The sequence below is a fragment of the Hippichthys cyanospilos genome, chromosome 16, assembly GCF_059441005.1.
Source record: "Hippichthys cyanospilos isolate Australia breed blue-spotted pipefish chromosome 16, RoL_Hcya_1.0, whole genome shotgun sequence".
Taxonomy (NCBI): domain Eukaryota; kingdom Metazoa; phylum Chordata; class Actinopteri; order Syngnathiformes; family Syngnathidae; genus Hippichthys; species Hippichthys cyanospilos.
Window position 1 is genome coordinate 670,394 of NC_142384.1, and position 12,841 is coordinate 683,234.

A 12,841-nucleotide genomic window follows, 5' to 3' on the forward strand; every position below is an offset into this window, starting at 1 on the left:
ATCAGTGTTGCTGCACACAGCAACAGAAGAGTCAAGAATGAACACTGTGCTTATTCAGCTTTATATTACTGCACCTAGTTTCAACATCTAGCTGTCTGTACTATTCATCAACTGTAATTTGGATCCGGTCATAAATTATCGCCAAAATTAAAAAGGTGTGATGATGTGCACCGAGTGCACTGAATGACATCAATGAGCGCGCTGCTTGACGAGCTGAGAACATTGCCGACACACTGCGCAGTGGCAGGCCGTGACTTTCACACGAACGCCTTCGGTGATGTCAGACACTCCAATAAATAGCCCCCATGCACACACGTACGCATTACTGGGCTACACAGGCTATTTTCTGGAGCTTTTAAACAGCAATAAAACGGCATCAGCCATTAAAACTTGTCAGTACACGTGATGCTGTCAAAACTGAAAAAAAATAATAATTTAAAATAAATATCCATTTAAAATAAATATCCACAAAATTTTATGGTCCAAATTAAAAGTCACAGTTTAATATAGGAAGAACGTCATTTTATTTCTTTACTATTAACTGAATATGAACGAAATAAAATAACACAAACATATTAAAATGAAACAAACAAGAAAAGGCTTGCACGCATCAAAACAAACGCTCACAATCGCTCAGTCTTTTCAATATCTACCGATTTTTCTTCACCTTTTCACTGTGGAGGTCTCTTTCTCTTGGCATTGTGATGTACAGTGTATCCACTTGGGTGTTCCAAAGGTTTTTTTCAAACGCATCATAGCAATTTGAGGAGTTCTGTTTACCTTCGAGCTGAGATGTACAATACTTCATATCCACTCGGGTATCCCCATAAGTTGTTTAAAGCACCGTAGCGCATGTGTAGCACCCCTGGTAGCCCACTCAGAAATAAGACCAAGTCGGGACAGGTTAGCTCATAGCTACGCTAGGCCTCTAAAAGAATCAGGCAAAGCCAACACTGCGTAGCTTGCTTGGTGAGCCTTGCACCACCTGCCTGCAGTGAGCATCTATTCATGTCATGTTTAACGTGAGGCCTCTAGATAGCGATCTTATGACTCGGTTAGCTATTACAGCTGTCTATTAAGTTATACGGGCAACTCACATATCCATCTGCGCTTGCGCAGAAGCCCGCAACTGTTGAAGCAAATGCCCTAGCGCCTCCAGAAGCAAGCAGATTATAAAATCAAATCAAATCAAATCATATCAAATTTTATTTATATAGTCCTAAATCACCAAAGTCTCAAAGGGCTTCACAGATGAAAAGAGGTCATGTGGAGACCTCTTTCGAGAAAAGAAGTCGTACAAAGACATCTTTTCAGTATAAGGTACACAACAGCATCCCCTGTCAAAGCTCCCAGAAGGGGAAGGAAAAACTCAAAAACCCCAATTTGGGGAAAATCAGAAACCGCCAGAAGGGACAACAGGTGGGAGGAGCCCCCTTCCAGGCCCACAGGTTGAAGTGGATGCTGCATGTACCAAACACAGAAACAATATAAACTAGAGCCGCAAGCAACTAAAAAAGGGCCCTCGCAGACCTGTGCACGTTGGGGTATGAACAGGTCGGGGTATGAACAAGGACTATGAACGATGAAAAAGTAGTTGTAGATGACTTCAGTGCAGGACTCTTACCAAATATGTAAAATTTAGACAGGGTGGGACAATGTGGGTGGAGTTAATGCAGCTTTTATTGTTCCAATTTTGTGACTTACAATGCCATATAGGCCACAACCACTGTCGAAACATCGTACTGATTTGTGGAGGGCATAAGGCATGGCCACTGGCTTTTCAGAAAACATTGGTGTGTTAGGTGTGTTTCACATTGGACTCCCATCCCATATACGAAATTTTAAAAATATCAGATCGTCTAGGTCCAATTACAGGAACTTTTACCGTTTTCGCGAGACATTGGATTTTGACTTGGCATAGAGGCCACGCCCTTTAATGAAAAGTCATAAAAGTTGAGAGCCTTAATGTTCCAATGTGTCATAGCTTTTCTGACCATTTTTGAGTTAATTTAGTCAAACAGGCCTTTCACAGTGCATAAAAGTATACAATATGAGATTTTTGTCCGCCACTGGGTGGCGCTGTAAATGATTTGAAAGTTTATCACATAGCTGTATTATTGCATGACTTTTAAAGTCCCAGGAAAGTTTCAGATGGTTTGAAGCTGTCATAGCTGAGTTATTAAGATTTTTGTCACTCTTGGCGAAGGAATTAAACATAATTTGAAGCTCCGCCCCCATCTTTTATGTCAAGAGATCTTCACGATATTTGGCCTATGTGTGCCCCTCAGTTGGATAATTATTCGTGCCAAAGTTGAAGGTAATGGGGTGAATCGTTTAGGAGAAAAAGGCACTAGTTTGAGACCAGCTAATGTCTAAGAATGGGACAAAACTGCACATTAAAAAAATTCATAACAATTTTTCTGTACATCCTAGCACATCACTTCTATTGACTTTTTTGTAGGTCTTACAGTCCTCCATTTGCCTACAAAGTTTCATAGCTGTAGGTCAAACCAAACAGGATTGACTGTAATCTTTCGACTAATGACATTTTTTGCAGCCACTAGGTGGCGCTAGCTTTAAACTGGAATATATGTTTGTCGATATGTTTAGGAGAATATTTTCATCCAATGTGAGAAATTGTGAGAAGATCAGATCATCTGGGTCAAATTACAGCAACTTTTACTGGACAGATAAAGCTTCGGAATGAAAATGGTCGTAGAGGCAACGACCATTATCGAAATTTGGTGGAGGTCAGCAGGGCTGTCTAGAGGCTTCTCAGACTTAATTTCAGCGATATTACTTTAAAGGGCTCAGCTAAACACATAAAAACGTTTAAAAAATGCTATATTTTTGGCTGCCACTAGGTGGCGCTGGCACTATAACAAAAAATACGTTGATAGGTGTATTCCGTATTAGAAACCCATCAAATATATGAAGTTTAGAAAAGATAAAACCATCTGGGACCAAACACAGCAATTTTGTTCGTTTTGGCGAGACGTCAGACTGACATTTTTGTTTGCCACTAGATGGCTTTATAAGCAATTGAAGATTTTATTAAACACTTGTGTTAAGGGTTTGAGTCTCCATGTGTCTGTGAAGTTTCAGATTTTTCCAAGCTTATAATACTGAGTTATAAAGGTTTGTTTCACATATGGCAAAGTAATCATCAAAGGCATAATATAAAGCCCCGCCCCCAACATATTTGATGGCGGATCGTCACAAAAATTTGAAGACTTGTGCCTCACAGTCAGATAAAACATCACAGCAAATTTGACGTCGATCGGGTCAAGCGTTTGGGAGAAAAAAGGAGCAGTTCGGGACCTGCAAATGAGCAAAAACGGGCCAAAAGTGCACATTCAAAAATTCATAACTCTCTTTCTGTACATCTGAGCACATGGCTCGCGCTGACTTTTTTGTAGGGCTCGAGGTCCTACATAAGGCTACAAATTTTTGTAGCTCTAGGTCAAACGGGCCGGGAGTGAGAGGCTATTTTCCACTCATAAGACCATTTTGGGGCCAATTACAGCCACTTTTTTCGTTTTGGCGAGTCATCTGACTTTGAGGTGGCGTGCAGACCACGCCCATTATCGAAAAGTTGTAAAATTTTAAAACCTTAATATTCCATGTTTTAATGATATTCTGACCAATTTTCATTTGTTTTACTCAGACTGAGCACAATACATGAAAAGGTAAAAAATGACATTTTAATCAACCACTAGGCGGCGCTAGTAGGTATTTAAAAAAACTTTTTACAAAGGTGTTAAAGACATGAGTTTTCATGTGTCTATGAAGTTTTAGATTTTTTTAAGCTAGTACATCAAAGTTATTAAAGTTTATGTCACTCTTGGTGAAGGAAAAATTGAACACATAATTTGAAGCCACGCCCCTATCATATATGTCAGCGGATCTGCACCAAATTTTGCCCAGTTGTGCCCCTATGTCTAATTATAGACCACAGCAAATTTGAAGGCGATTGAGTAAAGCGTTTAGGAGAAACAAGGAGCAGTTTGGGACCTGCAAACATGCAAAATTGGGCCAAAAATGCACATTCAAAAATTCATCTCTTTTTCTGTACATCTGAGCACATGGTTCATGCTGACTTTTTTTTAGGTCTCTAGGTCCTACATATGCCTAAAAATTTTTGTAGCTCTAGGTCAAACGGGCCGGGACCAGGTGCACTTTTTCGACCTTAGGTGGCGCTGCAGAGCCATTTTTTTTGCATTGTTTTGGGAAACACAAAAATATCCAATTTTTCATCCAATTTTATTATTATCATAATAATAATAATAATAATAATAATAATCCGGAGAGGAACAATAGGGACCTCGCAGCGGTCACTGCTTGGGCCCTAATAATAATAATAATAATAATAATAATAATAATAGTAATAATATTAATCCGTAGAAAAACAAGAGGGCTCTCGCAGCGGTAGCTGCTCGGGCCCTAATAATAATAATAATAATCTGGGGAGGAACAATAGGGACCTCACAGTGGTCACTGCTCGGGCCCTAATAATAATAATAATAATAATAATAATAATAATAATAATCTGGGGAGGAACAATAAGTACCTCGAAGTGGTCACTGCTCGGGCCCTATAAAAAATCTGTGGAGGAACAATAGGGACCTCGCAGTGGTCACTGCTCGGGCCCTTATAATAATAATAATAATCTGGAGAGGAACAATAGGGACCTCGCAGTGGTCACTGCTCGGGCCTTAATAATAATAATAATAATAATAATAATAATAATAATAATAATAATAATAATAATAATAATCTGGGGAGGAACAATAGGTACCTCGCAGTGGTCTCTAAATTGGCTCTGGCGCCACCTACTGGATTACTCGCGTTAAATGTAGTAATCATGAGAAATGCATGATAAAACAACAGGTTTACCGTACAGTACAGCCAACAAACACTATTAGACATTGGACTCAAAGCGAAGACCAAAACCACGAGCGCCTTCACCCAGTCTCACGGCATACCAACAGAGAAAGCAAGGCCACCGGGCACTCCATGGATTGGTGTAGAGTCCAGAGGAAGGAAAAGTGTGGATGCCGGGCAGACCTGCAAGCCTGGCTCAGGAAACAGCCACACAGACCTCCGATACCATCCATCCTCCTTACAAATTCCAGATCCCTAGTGAACAAGATGGACGAGCTGCTGATAAACTACAACCTTGGCATACGTGAGTGCTGTCTGCTGATTGTCTGTGAAACCTGACTACACCAGTTAATCCCTGACCCAACAGTGCAACTATTCAGTCGCACCATTCCCCGCCAGGACCGGACCAAAGCCTCCGGTAAGACCAGAGGAGGGGGGTCTCTGTGTTTATGTACTTCAGGACTGGTGTACAGACAGCAGAGTGGTCGGCACATTCTCCTCACCGGCCCTAGAGGCTGTGACTGTCCGGTACTGGCCCTTCTATATGCCACGGATCATAACGGCAGTCACTGTGACTGCTGCATACATTCCTCCTGATGCTCACGTTAGCATGGCCCTCCGCCAGCTCCAGCTCATTGTGGCAAACCAACAGAGGGCCCATCCGGATGATGTGCACATCATCACCGGGGACCCACCAAAGCTAACATCAAGACGGTTCTCCCCAAATTCTACTAGCATGTCAAATGTGCAACCAGAGTAGAAAACACACTCACCCATGTTAATTCCAATATTAAACATGCGTAGAGAGCCTCCACCTTCCACCGCCTCGGACAATCAGATCATCTCTCCCTATTCCTCTTCCCGGCCAACACCCCGCGCAGGAGGCAAACAAAGCCAGCCACTCAGACAATATTTTTGAAGATCAGGACCTGGACACATATACAGAGTCTGTCCTCTTCTGCATTAAATGCTGTATAGAGAATACCACTGAGGAGAGACACATCTCAGTCTTCCCAAACAGGAAGCCTTGGATGACCAGTGAAGTCCAGACCCTGATTAGAGCTCGTGACTCGGCCTTCAGGACAGATGTCACTACAGCACAGCCAGAGCTGACTTAGGGAGGGGCTTTAAAAGAGCCAAAGTCACCTACAAGAAGAAAGTGGAAGGTCAACTAATCGACAGCAACCCACGATAGATTTGGAGGGGTATTCAGGCCCTCACTAACTCCTTCTTTGCCTAGTTTGAGACCACCACCAATCACCTGCAGATACTGCCTCCCCCTGGTTCCAGCAACCCTCCTCTCTCTCCCCAGGAGAACGAGGTGAAGAGTAACCTGAAAACAGTGAACCCCAGGAAAGCTCCTGGACCCAACGTCATCCCAGGGGCAGTGATTAAAGCGTGTGCAAACCAGCTGACAGGGATCCTCACGAGGTTATGCAACCTCTTCCTGACACACGCTATGGTCCTCACCTGCCTGAAGGCCTCCACCATCATTCCGGTCAAAAAATCTGCCATTGACAGCATGAATGATTACAGACCCATTGCCCTGACGTCTGTAATAATGAAATGCCTGGAGCGATCAGTCCCCCAGCAACCCAGCGAGCTCCTTCCCCATACTTTGACTCCCACCAGTTTGCCTACAGGACAAACAGGTCCAGGGATGACACTATCTCCCTCTCACTTCGCACTGCGCTGAGCCACCTGGAGAACAAGAAAAGCTACGTGAGGATAATCTTTGTGAATTAAAGCTCAGCTTTCAATACAATAATTCCGGACATCCTTTACAATAAAATGTTCCAGCTCCAGATCCCACCCCCCACCTGCACCTGGATGAAAAACGGGTTAGGGTTACCCTAACCCTTACCCTTCCTGTCCCACCGCCCCCAGACTGTGAAATTTGGCCCCTACTAATCTTCCCTCAGTGCCTCAATCACCCTCAGTGCTGGTTCCCTCCGAGGTTGTGTCCTGAGCCCTCTGCTGTATGCCCTGTACACCTACGAATGTCCCTGTCCCACCAAACCAATGCATCATAAAATACGTGGACATCACCACCGTGGTTAGGCTGATCATCCACGGAGAGGAATCAGTGTACAGGGAGGAGGTAGAAAAACAATCTGGTGCTCGGTCAACAGCCTGTCCCTGAACGTCCAAAAAAATAGGGAACTGATATTGGACTTAAGGAAACACAGACCAGACCACACCTCTCTTATCATAAATGGTGAACAGGTGGAAACCATCTCCACCTTCAAGTTCCTGGGCACCCACATTGCCTCTGACAACTCCTGGATGGACAACATAAGGTCGCTGGTGAAGAAGGCCCAGCCTTCTACCACACTGATGTGGAGAGTGTACTGACCTACTGCCTGAGAGTGTGGTACGCAGGCTCCGCAGCGGCCACACGGCGCAAAAGATCACTGGTTGCCCTATGCCCACCCTAAAACAAATCTATCTATCTATCTATCTATCTATCTATCTATCTATCTATCTATCTATCTATCTATCTATCTATCTATCTATCTATCTATCTATCTATCTATCTTTAAAATAAAATACACGAGCGTGGATGCATGCTACATGTTTTAGGCTAGCGCCAAACTATACAGTGCATCTTGTGTGTGTGTGTGTTAAATTAAAAAATAGCACCCACAACTGGGACTGCACCTTAAAGTATGCTGCATGTTTTGGCTATGAAAATACGATGATCTTGTATTTTCCGTATGAGAACAAATATCTGTTATTTCGAGCTGTTGATTTTATCACATGCTTGGCATTCAGCTGAAAAACAATCCAGTAAAGAGGTGAAGATCAATTTGTCCAAGCCAACAGAGTAACATCAGTTTCAATATGCAGGACAAAACGCTGAGAACACCAAACTAGACTCCTTAAACACTATGGCTGCTACACCTAATAATTCTCCATGTAAAGCTTGTGAAAAGAATATGCAACAAATGTCAGCCTAGGGGGAAACCAACAACTCACTGGAATAAAATCAGATTTACTGCAGGCACTGCAGATTTGCTAAGTGGTGAAATACTATGTGCTGCAAAAATAAATAAATAAATAAATAAATAGCAAAAAGCCACTGTTGCCTGTCAGTCGTGATCTTTCAACAACATATCTTTCTCAAGTTCTGTAGTCAAACCTAATATATTTCAGGTCTGAGTAATGGCACAGAAAGATTTTAGCAGGTAATTTGGAGTGGGCTAAATATGCACCCTTGTGCCACTAAGATGCAACGATTATTATTATTATGTAGACAAATATAAAGTTTTTTAACTCTATTGTGTCCCCTTGATTTTCTGCAGGAAAATTACCAAACAACAACTACAATCCTGTTAGTGCCTTAAAATCTGGAGAATATTTAAAGCTGGAGTCCAAGGTGGATTTTAGAATGTAATATACTGCTTCAATGTTTTCTCGTCTGCAAAATGTTTTGGTGTCAGGTTCATTGTATAGTCCAGAGACCCAGTAGAGACACAAACAAATCAAGTGGGAGAAAGCCTTGGCTTTGTCAAGTTTCTGTTGTGTGTTTTCTGTTTTTGGTTTTTCCTTGTATTTTCCAGTTGTGGCTTCTTTAGTTCTCGTGTCTTGTCCCTATTTGGTTTCCCTCGCGTCTGTCATCTTTGTGTGATTTGTTCCAACTGTTGTCCGTGTGTTCCAGCCCCCGTGTTTCAGCCAATTAGTTTCCTCTGCCTCTCGTTTCCTTCCAGCTGTTCTGTGTTGTTCCTAATTAGCGTCCAGGTATTTAAGCCCCAGTTTTGTTACAGCCAGTTGTCGGGTCATTGTCAAACATTGTTGTTTTTGCCGTCTGATGCTGCTACGTGCTCCAGTTCGGAGAATTCCCTGTCTCCCTGACAGTGTTCCCTCTAAGCTGCGCACGTGCGCAATTGCGCACTGCTCGCATGTTCTCAGTTCGCAAGAAAAGCTATGCTGTGCATAGACCGATAATATTGTTTTCTGTACCATTTTGCATCTTGACAGCGAGTGACAAGTGTCCAGCCAATGACACGATAAGTTTCACTTAGACTATTCATCGAATCAAACGCATGGACAGAAACATTCCCTGCATATACACCCAGTACAGGTGAGCTAACATACAGTGTGGAATTAAGAGATGCACATGCTAACCTCTTTTCTTTGCGAAACGAACGAGCAGCGACACATCCACTCATCCAGCGAAAGTAAAAAAGAAATGTGCTTCTTTTAAGATGGAATGACTGTTGGAGTATATGCAAGTGGAAGAACAAGGGGTGAAAGTGAGTGAGATTTTTCTTTTTCACAACGTAGCTCGTTTATTGCCATGGGGACAAGTGCTATACACATCACACTGTCATGTCTAAAACACTTATTGCTCAAGATATAAAAATAATATTAAATGACAAACGTGTTGAAAACAAACAAAAATAGTTGTGATTTGTTAAGCAACATTGTGCGGGTTGAGACTTCTGGCTGCCTGGTTTACTTGCATGCTTGCTAAGGTTCAAATACAATAAATAAAATTTTAAAAAGAATCCACAGCTCTATCTTTGATTCAATAAAAGAATAAATGTAATTCCATAGTAGTTCCAAAGCTCTTCAAACAAAAATACGTTAAATAAAAGGCAAAGATTACGGTAAAGAAACCGTGTTCTCTAATCTGCGATCAATCTCAACTGCCTCTGTGATGCTGGCCTAAAGCTCTTAAAGGACCAGTATTATGCACCTTTCCCTCTGCCTTAAAGGGGCAGTAACATAAATGTCCATTGGGCAGTGAGCCAAAACAACCCACAAACAAATAAATAACTTTCTAGCTCTTGGCCATTACAAAAAATGAAATTTAAAGTAACTCTGTTAAGTCCAAATGCTGTGAATTGGCTCCTACAAACATGTCAATTACAGATGCATCGTTCTCCCTTACTGATCCTGGACAACGCTAATCACCTCAGCTATCCCTTCATAAACGACGGGATAAGTACCCAAAAGCACATTACTCAGAGGCCCCCTCCTTCCTTGCTTGTGAATGAAAAAATGTGAATTATGTGATATCGGTCACTTTAGGAGCATCAGATATGTGCACCGTGACTCACTGTGTGCATGTCAGAAGTTGCTCACCGTGGTCCAAAGCCTGCTCAGGGAGTTTGTGTGAATGCTCAGGCGCATTGAAAATTAGAGGGAACATTGCTCCCTGACCCTGTTTCCCACATCATTGGTCCTGAACTGATCGCATTCTGCCTAGTCTCTGTGTATGAATAAAATCCTTTTGTTGAGCACATCTCATCCCAGATTCCCTGCGTTTTGGATCCACCTTTCCCCTTACCCCTCACCATCATGCCTTATAATCATGACAGGCTCTGCTTGTAGAATTGCTCTGCTGCTGTTTCACCATCTTGTCCCCATAGAATAAGACAACAATGAAGTAAAAAAGATAACACACAGTGGACCCCGTGTTACAGCGTCCCTGGCATACGTTGTTTTCATGTTGCGATGTGGAATACAGTAATCCCTCGTTTATCGTGGGGGTTACATTCCAAAAATAACATGCACAAAGTGAAATCTGTGAAGTAGCCAGCTTTATTTTTTTTTATTATTTTACAATGCAATACTAAACTATCGAACCGAAAATCAAAACCTGTTTTAAAGCCCCAAATTTGTTTAAGACAATCATTTTAATATAGTAGGACAAAGTTGGAAACTGTCACTTGCGTATTTCACAGTCCCAGCTATGATTCTTCGTCCTGAACCCGCACGCACGCTCCTTCCACGATCACTTACAGCAATGTTTCTCAATGAATAGTTGTTGAGCTCTTTCTTTTTTTTAACAAGAATATTTTTATAAACGGATATATCATTGAAAAAGTCTATATTTTTATATATATTATATATTTATAATATTATATATATTATATATTTATTTTTATTTATGATGTTTTCTGATTGCATACATCGAATTAAAGTGAAGTCTCGAATGTCATAACAATACACTTGAAATTTCAATTCATCACAAAAGAAAACTAGGTAAAAAGTCATATTTCCATAGCTGTGCATTTCTGCTCTCTATGTAGGCACACAGACCGGGTGTGTCCGTTTGCTCTCGGCACGCCTACGAGTCACGTGATCGGCTCCCAGAGACCAAGCTGTCAATCAATGTGCTTACTAGCACGTTTGCAACCTGTGTGCTGAGCGCACTCGGACACAGGAAAGACACAGGAGAGACGAAAGCAAGCTTTTGGATCCTCTTGCCTTCTGTAATAAATTGACACGTGAAAAATCAATACAGTACGGCGTCAATATTTTATTTCGAGACAACAGTAAAGTCCCTGAGCCAATTAGGATTTAGAGCATAATGCGCTGTAAAAAATATCCACACTGTAAAAAATCTGTGAAGCAGTGAACCCATGAAAGATGAACCGCGATACAGCGAGGGATTACTGTAATGAGTCTTTTCGTCCACTCTTTACAGTATTTTACCGGCTTCGTGACAAAAACAACTGTCATGACCCCAGCGGGTTGGCTGTATTTGTGTTGTATTTGTGTTGTTTGGTCTTCATCTGCAGGTGTTTTTAGGAAATTGCAGTTCTTTTCTGTTGTGGCCTCCATGCAACGCGTCAATACAATGCTGGTCTGCTATAGGTCGGCGTCTCCTCACAAAGATGCTGGTCTGCTATTGGTCAGCCTTACTAGTTTCAAAACGATGGAATGGTAAAGCTTTGTTCTATCATGAGTGGTTAAGAAACCATATTTATAGTTCATTTTACTGCTTAATTCAAACTTGAATGGGTTAGCCATAGGTCCCAAGTTTGCTAGTGATGTTAAAGAGAGAAGTAAGAAGATGATTTATATGGAAACGATGCAAGAGATAATCAAGAAATACGAAGCTAGCCTAGCCTAGTTTACCCTTACTCGGGAATATGGGCATAACAAGCGCCACTCGAAGGTAAATAAATCCTTTCTATATTTTTTATTTATGATGTTTTCTGATTGCATACATGTATATTATACTATATATTTAGCACTTACTATACTATTTTGGTCCCAATTTTTAATACAGTATGTATGTACAATTTTGATGTTTTTACTTGGGGTTCTAAACACATTAGTTATTTAAATATAGGTTTGGATTGCCCGCCATACAGTGAATTCACCTTACGAGCCCAACCGCAGAACGGATTAATCTCGTAACACGGGAGCCCACTGAATTATATTTTTACACATTATCACGCACCTTTTATTTCACCACAAATTTTAAGGAAGCACTGAAGGTAGGCAGACTGGATGTCTTGTTTTAACTAGGACAATCCTGTTTTTGAGCTTTGTGAACCATGTCCCAACAGTTTTCCGCAGTCAAATTTTCTTTTTTTCTTTTCCATTGGGTTTGGTCCCGACATTTCATTTTTATTTTCTATTCAGCAAGCAGACTGTTTTGTCCATGCATGTGCCAGTCATGCTACATTGTTGTTTTTTTTATGATAAACTAATTAAAAATGAATTCAAAATGTTTACTTTAATGTTATATCTACAACTACTTCTTGCTTTGGTGTCGAGGAATCATAGAAAATTATGTCGGATTGTAGCAAGTTCAACTTTCTGGTGGTGTGTTCCCAATGCCAGCGAGATATATAGATATATTGTTACAAAGGATTTTCAGTTTTAAGAACAAGGTTTTGCAAAAAAAAATAAAAAATGCTCTCATTCAACGCAGAAGAAAGCGAGTGCTGAACTCACTCGTGCAGTGGACTGAACCATTCCAGTTTTTAGTTTTTAAAATATGGTCACCCTAACTTCAGGAGCACTGTAAAAAAAAAGTAAGTAAAACTGTGATTCAAATATTATGTCATATGGGTTGAGCTGCCAGCTTTATTTTGGAAATCACTTTAAACAACTTGAAATATAAAATGATTCATTAAAGGTCTACACACACAGTATTTTATTCTCTTCTTTTCATGCGCTGCCTCTCTCGACTGAACATAATACTTAACAA

The 12,841-nt window shown here is 41.1% G+C and overlaps 1 protein-coding gene across 5 annotated transcripts in view; it reads right to left on the reverse strand.

Annotated features, from left to right (window-relative positions):
- LOC148410104 (syntaxin-binding protein 4) overlaps positions 1–12,841 on the reverse strand; it is a 152,446-nt gene that overhangs the window by 56,508 nt on the left and 83,097 nt on the right. The gene's annotated exons all lie outside the window — the stretch shown is intronic.